General features: G+C 42.7%; 1 protein-coding gene across 4 annotated transcripts in view; it reads right to left on the bottom strand.

Annotated features, from left to right (window-relative positions):
- The window catches only part of LOC143212132 (uncharacterized), a 272339-nt gene that overhangs the window by 34027 nt on the left and 222598 nt on the right, over positions 1-15714 (bottom strand). For 3 of the 4 annotated variants that reach the window (XM_076430549.1, XM_076430550.1, XM_076430547.1), the window contains one exon: positions 9330-9363. The exons of the other annotated variant lie outside the window; for it this stretch is intronic. The gene's annotated coding sequence lies outside the window, so the exon portion shown is untranslated. The remainder of the gene's footprint in view (positions 1-9329; positions 9364-15714) is intronic. 4 annotated transcript variants of the gene reach the window in all.

Below are 15714 nucleotides of genomic sequence, written 5' to 3' on the forward strand. Positions count from 1 at the left end.
GAAGATTATGCGATCAGAATTAGTTAGGATTAGGTGGTAGGGGAGGTGGAGAGGGCCGGCCTCAAAATACAGGAGTGACATTGAAATAGTAAAAAATTTTTTCTCGAGTCGCCAAAAATCCTTCTGACAATGATCATTTTAGTCAAACAAGAACCTATTTTCCCAAAATTTCATCCAATTCTGAGCACGGACGTAAACGGAACATTCGCCTTTCCTGGGAAAAAGTGTACACAAATAAATTTTCTGAAGCCCGTAAATAGTCCACAAATCAAATCGCAATTTCGCGTGAAGATGCACAGACCGTTTATCCGGAGCTGCAATAAAGACCGGTCGTTCCCGAGATGTGGATGACCGCATTTCCATCAAGATTCGGAGTCGAGTCCAACAACAGCCATAATCAGACGGGGAGGCGCGCCGCAATTGGCCGCAATCGCGCTGCAGATCGCATTACACGGAATTAAGACATCCTGGAGAACCTGCGAGGACCCGGTCGGGTCGGATGCAGCGGGATCGTCCAGTCGGTTTGCGACAACCGGTTTCAGTCCGGTGTCATCGTCGATGGCCGATTATCTCGCGGCGGGATCGCGACCCTTACAGCCCCCTTGCACCCTCTGCCACCCCCGTAGACATAGGTCTGTGGATTGTCCTGCTGGCGAGCCGATAACACGCGCGGCCGGATGCACTCGGCCGAGTGCATCGGCTCGTTCTACCGTGCACCCTTTATCGGCGCGTTCCGTCGCTCGGACATTTTTCTGTTTCCTTTGTGTGCCGGAATCGAGGCGATGTCGATACCCACCCTCGCCGCTACCTTTGTTTCCCTTCCCCATTTTTCTAGCTTCTCTCTCTCTCTTTCTGATTCTCTCTCGGGTTCGCTCTCTCTCTCTCTCGCTCTCACTCTTGGACTCTCGTTTCTATCGGCAGGGATGTCCGCGACGTTCGATTTAAATTCACTTCGCCGTAATGCGTATTTACGCGGGGATTAGTATTGAAAGCCTTCGCAGGAGAACGGTTACCCAACGATGGTTTATCGCGATCCGGGGAAACTATCGTCGATGTTGGTCTCGATGGAGAAATGGGAATTGACCGTGGAGGGAGGAATTGGTCGATTTAAGGTCGGTGCAGAGGGATGCCGAGGAGAGGGTAGGTACGATTGCCGTGGTTGGGCGACGAATAGGATTTTTCTGACTGATTTCAAGTGAAATTTAATTCCCATTGTTGTAAATAGGAAGATTATAATTTTTGTGTACTGGGACCTTTCTAGCAGAGTTAGTGGTACGAACCTGCCACTGATCATCCAGAGAGTGTTAATTTGTGCGCTGTCAGGCAAGTGATATCAGTTTGCTGTTGCTTGACAAGTAGTATCAGTCCACCACTGATCAGACAAGGACTGTAAATTGTCGACTATTGGACACATAGTGTCTGTTCATTACTGGTCAGGCAAGTACATAGTATTAATTTGTCGTTGTCAGGCGAGTGGTACGATTTTGCTATTCAAGGCAAGTAGTGTCAATCTGCAATTGATCAGATATGTATCAGATCATTGACAAGGTACAAGTAATACGAGGAATACAAGATTGTTTAACGAGTTGCAAATAATATGTCGATATTGTAAATCTCTTCAAAATTTCACTCGCCAATTCGTGTCCTAACTGCGTAAGATCCGCAATCGACTAATGAGATAGCTAACATGGTTCCTGCACTGCTCCTGCAAGTAGTAGAGATGGAACATTCGTCAAGCAAGTAGCACGAATCGACGATTGATCAGACAAGTAGTGCACATCAATCACAGATCAAACAAGAAATATGGTAATGTGCATACGAGTACAAACAGATGCATGTAAGCTAACAGAATGTAAATCAACTCTAATTTCAAAACCTACTAATTGGAAGATAATATATTGATATTCAGTGGCACGTACCAACCATTTCTCAGATCTTCGCTTAAACGGAACCAATTGATAGATAATTTGATGCACGTACATAGTGATATAGTAGAGTTGATATATAGTTCACAGCACTTCAGAAATATTCAATGGTATTTTCGGAACACTCGTAGTACACAAAGCGGATTGAAATCAGAGTATTGCGGTGGGGCAACACCGTATAAATATGAGCGCAGTAGATTAACGGCAGTGCGGATTCCATGCGTTACGACTGCATGGCACAGTGTTGGACACGTTCAACGAATTACTTGAGCAAAATTTAATAACATTCCCGCCGCAACCTCTGCACTAATAAATAATCTTCCAATAATCAATTCTTTACGACTGTTGCGGCCAGAAATCTTTCGCAGCAGTACGAATTCGGTGAAAGTACACAATCGTCTAATTTCAAACATATTTACGACATCAATATTCCAAAAACAATTTACGAAATTGTGTTCAAAAATAATAAATGGATATTGAACATTTTTAAAACATATCGAACAATACTGTGAGTCTTCTTCGGCGGACAATTCCAAATTAGAAATTTTTTATTTATAGTCAGTAATGTCTACAAAAATTATTTTCTCCTTTTTCTCCTTGGCGTGGTTTTCCAAAAGATTTTTTTATATATGTTTTATTTTCTACTTTTTAGTCTTTTTTAAATGGAACGCAAGATATAGTAATACTAGTATGAAATAGTAAGATATAGAAACGCGAGATATGGAAATATGCGAGATAGAATGAGGGGATTACTCCGAGAGACGACGTTCCTTGATGGAGTCCAAAATTGATTGAAATGGAACTGAATGAACGGAACACCACACTGACTGAGCTCCTTCGGTGCGAAATGAGTCAGTGGAGTGGGGATGCGTCGGAGTGGGAACGCGTAGTGGAGTAGGGAGCGCTGGCGCGCGGAGTAGGGATCGCTGAACGCGATGACGTACTACCGAGCGTCGCGCGGCGAGGTGTGATGGTAATATTAAATTTTTTTTCTCCTGAATGCACAGTTTTCTTTTAAATTTCTTTTTTAATATTGCATTGTCATCCAGTTCTGAGCTATGTTTAAAGTTTCAAGTCTCTAGCTCATCGGGAAGTTGTTTAAAATTCGACTACAAGATTTGACACATACAACAACGACAATTCGGCAAGCTAATATAAGCGTGGTAAAAATATCCATAAGACTCGTAAAGTTTCTATTTAGCTACAGAAGTATCCAAGGGCAGATCGGTGTGTACAGGTGAGGAACGTAAAGTATTTAGAAAATAATGGGCGAAGTATATATCGCGGGATATTACACGGTAGAACGCGTGGCAGTTTCCAGCAGTAACAGTAACAGCAGAAGCAGCAGGGAGCAGCATCGTAACACGGCAAACGAAGTATGTTGATTATTCTGTAATCTCGGACAGAGCGGGGAATCCCTGTTTCGTAGCGGTGCGCGCCGAGCTTTATGAACTTCCGTCGACGGCACGTGAACTCATAATGGAAATTGCCGGTCCCATCGTTCTTTTATTCTCGCCGCGAGGCGGGCCGTCGCGCGTTGCAGCCGTTAGTCACGGGACGCGACCTAATATGTTTACCGGCGGACGATTTTGGCTCCCGGCCAAATTAATTTCGAACGAGCCCCGCTTGAAATTGTAATCGACTGTTTAATCTTCGGATTGAATTGTCCGCGAGAGGTGGCCGAGGGGCGGGGGGACACGGGGTGGGACTACAGCCGAATCGACGACCCCTACAGCTTTACGACGGTCATTTTCGATCTTGATTTCGGAGCCGAGCGATTGCTTGTCCGCACGACTACCCCCTCCACTGGGACGTCGCGCGAAATTACTGTTGCGATACTGATCTTGCGTGCTGATGGATGTTGACTTTCGTAGGACTCTTCGCGAAGCAGAGACAGGTGCTTTAATTGCAAAGTTTCTTTTTTGATAGTTTTGAGAAACATTTTTGATCGGTGTGTTTCTTGCAATTTGTTTTTCTGAACAGCCTGGAATTTATTGGTCAGCTGTGAAAAGCATTTAAGATGTTGTAGCTTATAAAATTGACAAGGCCCTATTTATTTAGATTTCGTGCAATTTTTATTACAATGTGTGCCTGGTTAAAGATGTACAGTGGCCCACAAAAGTGTTCGTACGCCCTGTAAAACAGAATGGCTTTTAAATTTTCGTTAAGGGCCCAAATAAAGAAGTTTTAAGAAATGTCTTTTTTATTTTTGCATGTAACCTTGTAAATTACAATTATCGGAAAATATTTTTTGCACATCATTTAGTAAACCAATGCTTCTAATTGCTTACAATACATCAGATCGTTTGGTACAATTATAAAATAGTTATTCTGTTTTAAAGGGCGTACGAACACTTTTGTGGGCCACTGTATGTAAGCAGCTTCATAATTTCAATAATTGTGAAATGATAAAAATATGAAACCTGTCATTTAGTGCTAGATTGTAAAAAAAAATACAGTAAAAAATTGTGCATCAATTCCAGGCAGTCATTGCATAATATAAAATAGCATAAAACTGATGTAAAGTTGCCATTTTGTAAAACCAAGTCATGTTCCGCATTTCATCGTTCTCCCATCCACATGAAGCACGTTTTTCAGGCCGATTGGCTCCGCGCATCGATCTCCGCGCGGAAGGGAAAGATCCATGACACCGTCGCCGTTGATCCTCGATCCTCCAGCTAAGCTGCGGCGAGAATTTATCGCGGGGACGGATTTGCGCCTCGTTTTTTCCCCCACTCCGAGGATAGCCGACCGAAACTCTGGCACGAGGTTTTTCTTCGGGAGAGCGAATGATGAAAAGAGAGAGAGAGGCGTTCAACCGCGAAATAAAAGGCGACGCGGAACAGTTCATGGCTAAAGTAATCTCTCCTGCGCGGCCGACATCTATTTGCGGGATTTATCGCGCATAATTCTTCCAGCAGCCGCGGCCGCGTTTCCTTCTGTTTCGGTGATTTACAAACAATGCTTCCGACAAGGCGCGTCCCGCGGGATGGCATCGAGAAGATCACTTTGGGACATCGTGGAAAGCCTGACACGCTCGCTTGAATTTGAAATATCGCCTTTCCTGCCGCGAAAATCCGCGAACATGCTTCACAGTCCGTGCAGCGACGAGAGCGATCACATTTTTGCACGCCCTGCCGCCGCATTTTCATGAATTTCCGCGGTATCGTAGATCTCGACGCTCATTCCTCTCTTTGAAACATTCTAACTCCTCAAGCACTGTAGATATCGACGTGAAATCACTGGCAGTGTACGCGGGAAGGTAGATTGTTCGAGTAAAAAATACAACTCGCCACCTTGCACTTTTGAATTCGTTGTAAATAATTTTTCTAATTTTCAGAGTTGGACCTAGTAAAAGAAAATGGAATGAAGGATAATGCAGTTCGCCATTTCCTTTCTCGGCAAGTTTTCCAAGAGGCACTCGCGTCTTACCGTGATGTCTGTCCTTTCTTTCGCCCAGCAGGAATATTTGATTCGCTTCGTTGTATAATTCATGCTCCTCGACCGTTTCCACGGATTATGAAACGTGACGAGTGTCTCGCTAGCTTGAAACACAGTTTACACTTGCTACGATGTTTGCAATGTCATAAGAACAAATATCATCTTCTGCAGAAGACTCCGTAGAACATTTCTACACAAGATTCATTCCTCTAACTCTTCCAGTTCAAGTGGAAAAAATTGTTAAAACTTCTATCAACTAATTTATTCCAGATTGCAATTCCCTGCTCAAGAATCCGTAAAGTCTTAATAGATCCTTAGACATTAAATATTTGTAATTACACCGTGAAGGGATATTAACAATTTTCCGGAACGAAATTAAATCAACTTGCAGCTCCTATACTCGCAAATTATATTAATTAGAAACTCTGCACGATATTATTGACAACACACGTTGCGAGATAGTTCGGGTAGAAAATTATTCCTTGTATCATCCACGGTTCTCGATTCGTGTGCTTCGTACATGAATATATATCAGAATAATCATGCGACCGGCGGACCATCGCGAAAAGAGACGGCCGTTCGGCCGACGATGCGTTAATTACGCAAATACCGCGAACTCATTAGTGGCCCCTAGGATTGCGGGAGCCGCGGACAAATAAATAAATAAATTCCATGGGGTGATGAGGCGGGAGAGCGTGTTAATGGCGTTTTCGGAGAGGGGTCCTCTCTGGCGCGTTAACGCGGCCTGCGTTTCTCCATTTATTGCGAATAATCGACACCCGAACCGCGGCCGGCCTCTATTTCAATGTTTTCAACCGGGAGATGTCATCGAAATTATTAGTGGCTGGTCTCGTTAATCGGATAAATCTTATTATTTAGCCGAAAACTAATTGTGAATCCAGTTTATGGAAATGGAATTCTGTTTGCGGCAACACTGGTCAGAAATACTTGCTGAAAATTTTATATTAGTCGATCTGCAAAACCTGATCCATTCATTTACTTATTCGAGAATTACTAGACTACAGGTGTTTGTTCGAGCTTCCATTTCTTTATAGTTAATTCATACAATGAATTCAGAGATAAAATAATCCTTTAGACCTTTAGACCCTTGTATTCAATGCAAATTATATATTTTTATATTTGAGTTACGTTTTCACCAAAGATGACAGTTCCCAGGCACAAAATACTTCTCAAATAAGTACTTCATAACAACAATAGTAACACAAGTTTTGAATAACACGTTTAATTTCTATTTATTTTTATACGGTTTTTTTCTTAAGGGGTATGGTAATTGATGCATGAACACCTAAATCACTAACAATTTTATTGCACTGCAAATGATATGAACTGTTGTGCGAGTTTTCTCAACGGCAGTTACTCTTACACTCCTTACCATGTATTATCTTGCGCACCAATGCACAGCGGGTCAGTGGAGTGGGGATGAGTCAGAGTGGGAACACGTAGTAGAGTGGGGACGCTGAACGCGATGACGTACTACGTCACGCGCGGGGGGTGTAACGGTTAAATTTATTAATAATTTATATCTCCTAAACGCATAGGCTTTTTAAAAATTCTTTTTAACATTGCATTGTCATCCAGTTCTGAGCAATGTTTAAAATTACAAGTCTCTAGCTCATCGGGAAGTTAGTTTAAAATCAATTGCAAAATGTATACCGAACAAACAAACAAACAGACAGACAGACAGACAAGAAAGCAAGCTAATAAAAACGTGGTAAATTAAGACAGGTGACAGAGAGATTCCAGAAGTCGAATACAGTCTGAATCACTGAGGATCGGAAGTTTAATCGCTTCAGCCGGGAAGTTTTCGTGCTGAAGCGATATTTTCACGGGGTTTGCGGCGAATCTCCATCCACGTGTCACTAATGCAGCGTCCCCGGGGTCTCGCAAGTATAATAAATCGAAAGAGCGATGCGAGAGAGGCGCGTGCGTCGAGCTCTTTATCTTGTGCACAGTACATTTACCTTCTCGCGGCCGGTTCGGCGCTTTCGCGACGCTGTGTATACTCGTTCGACGCGATTTCCTCGCCGTTTTTCCGAGCGTCGCCTGTACACCGAACGCTTTCTCTCTCTCTCTCTCTCTCTGTCGTTTTCTGTCTCTGTTTAGTGGTTCGACGTTCGTCGACGACGTAGCGCGACAAACGGCCGCGATACTGCTCCGCCATTCTGCCGGCCCTCCTTCAAACGCGGATGTTCTCTGCGTCCTTTGTGCAAGCCCATCGGACCAGACTGCCTGAGAGCTGCTTCGACTTTGCGACCGCGGAGAGACAAAAGCCGCGCTTGCATCGCGTTGCAGCGCGTCGCGACGCCCACGCTCCGATGCGCCCGACGAACCGTTTAAATATCGTGGTCGAGGACAGGGACGATCGACGACCCTTCTGACAGCCTATCGCATCGATTTCTACCGTTCGAGTGCCGTCTCAAATTATTATTCTCGCGGGACAATGCTCCGATTTTTGTAAAATGTCAGGGACGGCCGACGAGATTTTTTCCTTTTGTTTTTGCTCGCAGAATAGAATTTTTATCTTGTAGATTCACGCCTGCCGATTACGAGTGTGCAAATAAACTTTTTTAGAGGTTGCTTTGATGTTGCGAATTTTTCCTGTGTCGCGCATGTTCTATTCTATTTATACAAACATCCGCAGTCTATGCATCAGCATGATTTCTAACGTTGATCGTAACGGTGACCGATCTTCCGTGGCCACAGAAAAAGCCACCGACCATCGGAATCCCCGAAATTACCGAGCGAAAGCTTGCGGCAATTACCGTTCCGAAACGAGAATATTCCATCTTCGCCGTAGCTCTCGACGTACACAGTATATCGCGTGTGATTATGTATTAAGGCGCGTGCTTCTACCCGTACGACGGGAGGGAGGGTTCAAATCCACTTTGCCGTAATGCGACCACGCGATGCTCTATTTGTTTGGCTCGGGACTAAATGTATTTCCACTGGTTGAATAGAAATAGTCCCTTATCCAATTCTCGCTCAATCTCGCTCGGATCTCGTTCTACTTGCCGTTGGCCAAGTACGGACCTTAATCTACTCGTCCGGCCACAGAGGACCTTAATCTTCGTACCGGGACGAGACAGTGTGTAAAATTCTACTCGTCTAACCGAGCAGGTACTCCATCTTGCTTGCCCGACCGCAGACAGAGTTCTTCCACTTATCCGATCAGAGGAAACTTGACGCCACCGTCTAACCAGATATTGTTTCTGCGGTCTGACTGGCGACCTAATCTACTTGAAAGAGTTATGGCCTATTCGTGGCCGCAGTATTTTTCTACAAGGTACTTCTATCTATTTTTTCACCACGCTTATATTAACTTGCCGTGTTGCTGTTGTATTTGTCAAATCTTGTAATCGAATTTTAAATCTCTTCCCATAGTCCGATCTCGCTGAAATTTTGCACACACTTGTTTCCGATGACAATAAAAGTAGAATATAAAATATATAAAAGAAACTTTTAGAAACTTTAGAAAACTAAATAATTTTTTTCCTGGTTCTCCATAAAATACCGAAACCAGTTAAATGATTAATAATATTTTCCCCCACAAAAGCAATTAGATCAAAGTTTTTTTTCTCCTGTTATAAAATTAGTGCCGGAATAGATAGAACAATTTAATATAAATTTAAACATTACGAAGATCACGTCAATATAGTTTAGCGCTCCACGCTTTTATTTTTATAGTCACTAATGTCATGATTTTGTTTAAATTTATATTAGCTTTTCTATATCAATCCCGACACTAATTTTATAATAGAAGAAATTTTGAACTAATTGCTTAAAGTTTTGTGGAAAAATATGATTAATCATTTAACTGGGTTCGGTATTTATGAAGAATCAGGAAAAATTTATTTTCTCCTTTTTAGTATACTTTAATATAAGCGTGGTTTTTGAATACTTTTTTTTATCTATTTTATTATATCTTTAATAATTGCTTTTTACCTGGGTACTATTCGAATTGCCTTGGAGTCGGTGCCTGTAACAGAAACGATAATAAAATTCATAAATATCTAAATCTGAATCATGGATGTCAATACTAATTTTATTAACCCATTCTTTTCATTTTATGGATATGAAACGAATTTACTCAGACAGTATTTAAATATTTCATAATTTATGGAATATAAGCAAATTTAACAAGCAGGAGAAACTTGATGAAAGTAGCTAACTTTTTACAAGTGAAACTTTGAACAGAAAGGGTCTTTAAACCTGCACACTTGAAACACAGAAAAAGAATCTCGAAGAGACTCGGACAGCAAAGAGAAAAATTCCGCAACCCAGTTCCAAGGAGCCGGCACAGTGGCGGTCGCAGAGCTTTAAAAAATCAAATTTGCAGAAAACGTGCTCGAGGGCATCCGGGCAACCTAATATTTGCCGAGATGGCGGGGGGGGAGGGTTGGTGGGGTGGTCGATTGCGGCGGAAACGACGCTCGAACGGACAACAGCCTGCAGATTGCTATAAAACGCCGAATCTCGCCTAGCCGGAAGATATATCGCGGCCGATAAAAATGGGCAACCGAGGGTGGACGTGGCACGGGGAGCGTAAAAGGGCAGGGAAGGGGTTGGAAAAAATTGGAGCGCCGACACAGTTTCGGGCCAATAAGCGGCCGCCGTAACTCACGGAGTTTCCGAGCTTTTGGCTTCTGGCCGCGAAGTCTGCTCGTTTCGGATCCGCGACGCTCCCTGTTCGTACCTTTGCCCGTTCGACCGTGATCCCACCCCTAGCTTCTGGACGCAACTTTCCTCTGGGATAGCCGGGATCCCTCGACCCGCTTTTCCATCCCCCGAGAGCCCGGTCGCCCGACGAATAACCATCAACGTTCTCCGAAATGAGCGCGTTCACCTTCCTCGAGACCCGGGACGCTTGTCCTTGCTCGTCCTTGATACTTCTTGCTTATTCTTACGCCAAGGAAACTCCTTTCTTCCTGGACCACTCTATTTTTTGGATTATGGGGGTGATATGGCGGCATTTGTGGTGGAGAGTGCCGGCGATGCGAGGAAATGGGTTTACAGTGGAGAGATTTTATTTTGTGGCAGAGCGGGAGGATTTCTCGGGGTTGTTTTGATTGGAGAACGTTTTTGAATTTTAGTGAAATCAATGGTGATGGTCTACGATTAGTCAGCCACAGAAGTTTGATTAAAATAATTGATTCTAAAATATTCAAATGAAGTGAAAGCCAAATATTGGTGCTTGCCTTAGTACTCAGTCTTTTTTCAAAGATTGCAACTTACATATTTAGAGTTAACGGACATTCACTTGTATTGTTATTGTATTATTGCATTCTCTCCCTCTCTCTCTCTCTCTCTCTCTTGTTGTGTTATTAGTAATAACTTATTACAGTATTCTATATTATTGTATTCACTTATATTATTTCTGTAAGTGAAGTGTTTTACTTTGACAATATGTATATTAATGTTGTTACCCAAAATGTAAGTTTTCATCCAATTTCCATAATTTCATTAACAGATCTACTTCCAGAACAATCCGGACCGAAAGCACTAATTCGTGTATCCCAGTGGCAGAATATTCTTGACCAACTCCGACTATCTCCGAATTTCTCCGATTCTTTGCCCGGAAATGAATGCTCGGGGAATGCGGGGAGCAACGTGGATTTTCCGTACGGCGTTCCAGGAGTCGCGCTCGTTCCTAATAATTAAACCGTGATCGTTTCTCGTTGGTCACGTCGGCTCTTGTGCAACGATGCCCACCCACGCTCCGCACCGAGACCACAATCATGCAAATGTTCATTGCGCGTAATCGCCGATTCCGGGGAACGGATAACGGGCGCGATACTGTTTGATACTCCGTTTGAATTACTCCGGTCGAAGTACATCTCGATCGAGATACAGAGGAGAGAGTCCGAGCGTTATAGAGTGGCTACACATGCGTCGGCCAGTTTTCTCAGATTTGCGAGTTGAACGGACACGTTTGATTGAAAGCCACGCTCCAATGAATTACTGTTCTGCCTCTCTCGCTCTCTGTGCGCACGATACGATGTGCCCCGAGAATCTGTCCGCGAATATACGCTCGCTCTGTTTCTATACATATACTCTGTATTGATTCAAAGAGATTGGTTCCAAGCGAGCGAGTTGTTTAAACACCGCTCTGCCAATATATCGCGCGGATGTTTGTTACTTACGGTATCGCAGGTAAATTATTTACAATGCAACTACTGTTCAGTAGTTTGACCCGCGGATCATTCCGCTTCGATTTACTATGGAAATTCAGAGCACCGTGTTTATCGGCGTAGAGCATACCTTGAGCTAACTGCGTGTATTCTACAGTATATTTTAGTTTCGGAATTTTTTGCATCGGTAACTGGTGGAGCAAGAATTTTTCTTCTTCGGGAGTATGTAGATGCAAGTCTTGACTTGATCTCGCGATTTTTCGAATGTTGATACCGTGGAAAATTGCGGAGTTATATTTACGTATCTCTCTCTATAGGATATTTCACCTAACTTGACCACCTTGAATATATTTGTTGTTTTTGAAGATACGTCAAACGTCTGAAGGACAAAGTTGAAAAAAACTAAGACGTTAGCGTTTCATTACTTGAGTACCGTATTACTAGTACGACAGTAATGGTGTCTTAGATTTATTTAAATTGAAATATCTCCTGAACTACTATCTTTTCGACATACATAGGTTAGTACCTTTTTATAACGAATGTCCAGCTGCATCGATTGATGTATTAAAAAATATCTCATTCCATTAAAAAAATGAAGGTGACCTTCATATCTCTAAAAAAAATTACATAAAAACAAAAATTGTTTTGGTATCTTAGGAAGCCCCATTTTACCGTAAGCTTTGTCCTGCAGACATTTGACGTATCTTTAAACACAGCAAAGATATTCAAGGTGGTCAAGTTAGGTGAAATACCCTGCATGTAAGACGAACACCCCTTAAGACCTTCTGAAATATTCGAATTTTTTCCTCAAGTAAATAATGAAGGAAAACTTTTTATACTTCCCAAGGACATGTATGCAAGCTTCAGCTACATCTCAGAATTTTCATAAAGACAAAATATTCCAAAATGGCCGTCCATCGTCCCTCCTGCGCGACACGAAAATCCGAAGGAGTCCGCAAACTCGCCGCGCATATTCCCCCGCATAATTCTTCGGCAAACTTTAAATACCATAAAAAAAAATAATGCGCCTTTGAAGTCTACTTCATATCATCCGATATTAAACGGGCCCGCGTTCCATCGTCGAAGTGTTTCTTAAAGAACCGCGGATGCTGGGTTCCTCGCCGCGAGCAAACAAAGCAGGAAGTAGTTATGGGAGTTGTGTGGATCGCCGGTCGAAGAAGACAGTATTCCCGTATATATCTCCTGCCGGGGATAAAAAGTTTTTTCCTTTGGTCGTGCCGACCGGAAGTCGTTTCCATCTCGCCGGTACTCCGACTCTCTCTAATTCTCTCTCGCTCTTCTCTCCCTTCCTGTCGGTTTCTGTGCTTTCAAGCTCGCCAAGTTCCTCGGCTCTCGCAAATCGTGTGCCGAACTCTCTGTGCGCAACCACGAATCAATTTCGCGAGGAGGAAAAGTCTGCGGAAATAAGACTCGATGCCGAAACTGCGGCACTCGAGGAAACGAGCCGCAGCGACGTTCCACCCGCGATTCCCTTTGGACTCGCTTTGACGGCAGCTGGCCTAATCGCGTCGTCAGAATTATGGTAATTTTAAATTAGCCAAGATTTTAGGAGGTCTATCCAACATTTAAATCACTGCGCTTTGCTCCGGCTGCTCAATGCGTGAGGATTAATGTTGAGTGAGGGATCAGTGATCATTAGTCGAACGCTGCAGATTTACGTGGAATGCTATAAATTATAACACGTTTTGTTGCTTACCTTCCTTGCTCGAAAGTTTTATTAAATGCAACGTACCCAATTTTGAATTATTCAAACAGTTTCGCAGAAGAATGTCACAGATTCTCTGAAAATTATGCATTCTACTATGACTTTAAACAACGAAGTGCGTAAAATTGATTTCACTGTTTTTAAGTGAACTGTCAGATTATGGATGTCACATATTTGCACATGTTCACATTTTTTTAGAATTTTTATATCGTAAATTTTTGTGAAAACAGTGATGCAAGTCTTGATTTAGTCAGACGTAGGAAAAATTTGTTATGCCACCAGCTAAACAAATGTTGAAATGTTCAGAGAATTCTTCTATAGACGGATTTAACGAATACTTCCAAAATAAAATCGTACATAATTTTTTCACAACCTGCGATAATTGATAATCAGATTTCATATCAGAATTTCGAAAAAGAATTTCATTCGTTCCCAGCTACATATTTAATACGCCGTAGAGAAAAAACTCAGCTTTACCTTGGACTCCTGACACTCCATCATAAAAATGTAAATTTACATTTATAATACATCGGCTAGTGTCTGCTCGAAAATAAAATATTTGTATAAACCCACTCTCCTGTGAATTATTTCATAAAACTCATCATTTACATAGAAACTTTCGGTTCAATTACAGCGAGACAGCGTGCAGAACAGAATTACGCGAATGAAATGTGGCGCACACGAAAATTGTTCGAAATGTCATTTAATTAGGCGGAGTCTGTCGGTGATATACTTATGTCGGCCGAATCCTCCTCGGCTTGTAAAAACAGTAAATAACATGCGCGAATGAATAACAGAGGAGTGTGCGTGCGGGAGCACGTCGGCGTGCATTATGCAAATGAATAACTATGCAAATGAATACGTGTGCAGTACGTCTCTTTTATGCACACGCGTGCCAACGCATGCTCGAAACATGGGTCGCTTTGTACGCGACCCTTGTTCCCGACCTGAAGCCCCATTCACACGAAAATCTACCTCCACCAATTTTTCACGTGCACCAATAACGTAACACGAAAAAATTTTTTAGTAGAAATATTTATTGTGCTTCCTCACATACAACAATTATATAAAACAATAATTTATACAGGGTATCCCATAATTCCTTCACCAGCCGGAAATGGAACGTTCCTGAGATCATTTGAAGCAATATTTTCCTTCGCAAAAATGTTATACGCGGCTTTGTTTAGGAGTTATTAACGAAAAACACGGACCAATCAGAGCGCGAGTCTATTGGCCGACTGCACCAACTCGCGTCTAGTTCGCGCTCTGATTGGTCCGTGTTTTTCGTGAATAACTCCTAAACAAAGCCGCGGATAACATTTTTGCAAAGGAAAATATTGCTTCAAATGATCTCAGGAACCTCCCATTTCCGGCTGTTGAAGGAATTTTGGGACACCCTGTATAATTTTACTATAATAATGTAATAATTTTTCACTTTACCGTAACAATAAATATAAAGTTGTATGTGCAATGCATAACTTATATTGTATGGGATATTTACGTGATTGGGGCTGTATGTTTGGCTTCAATTCGCGGTTGAGCGTTCCGCGAGTGTGTGTACTCGGCTTAAGGTGGCGCGCGTTCGGCAAAGGATACAATTTCGGTTTGCTGGAGGCTGACGCGAGCTGTACATCGATTCTACTCTCGGGTTCCATTAAAATGTCACAATACTGCTTTACCGGGGAGAGTGGGACGAGGAAAGGAGAGGAGAGAACGGTTTGCAGAGACTTTCTGTGCGCGTGTCCTGTTCGAAGGCGCGTTTGAGCGTAAAGGAATCGCTTTCTTCCGCACGGCTCTCTGAAGCGTGCGACATTTTGTCAACAAAAGCGGACGGTCCTCTGTATTCTTGAACCTCTTTTCGCGTCGGCTATTTACCTGGGTTTCGAGACAATCTTTCATTAAAGCACCGTCAGGGGGGGGGAGGGAGAAAGAGAGCGAAAGCTTTCCCGCGAGCTCCTGCGAGCCTCTCCTATTAATTGCGCATCCTTTTCTTTGAGGACATCTGCATTCATTTGAATTGCAACTCTCCGCTTCATATGAATGCCTATCTCGAGCATAGATTATACGGAGAGAGGAGAGAGGGGACTAACAATCGCCGTGCAATCAGGGACAGAGTCACTTCCACTTCGCGCAAACGTGGAATGAAATTATTTTAATTAGAATCTTTATCAGGGATTTTGCAAACTTTTGTTTCGGAAGCCAGCTGCTCTCGATGCTCGGAGACAAATGAAAATGACTGGCGATACTCTAAACCTGCTTGTGAAAGACCGTTAAACATATTCGAACTGATTCAACCAACTGTATTGATCGAGGAGAATATATTTAGTATTTTTGCTACTGAACAATTGATGTCTACAGGGTGTCCCAGCTAACTTGACCACCTTGAATATCCTTGTTGTTTTGAAAGATACGTCAAATGTTTGAAGGACAAAGTTGAATGGTAAAATGGGGCTCATAAAATTCCATCAAATTT

The sequence above is a fragment of the Lasioglossum baleicum genome, chromosome 9 (assembly GCF_051020765.1).
Source record: "Lasioglossum baleicum chromosome 9, iyLasBale1, whole genome shotgun sequence".
NCBI lineage: Eukaryota > Metazoa > Arthropoda > Insecta > Hymenoptera > Halictidae > Lasioglossum > Lasioglossum baleicum.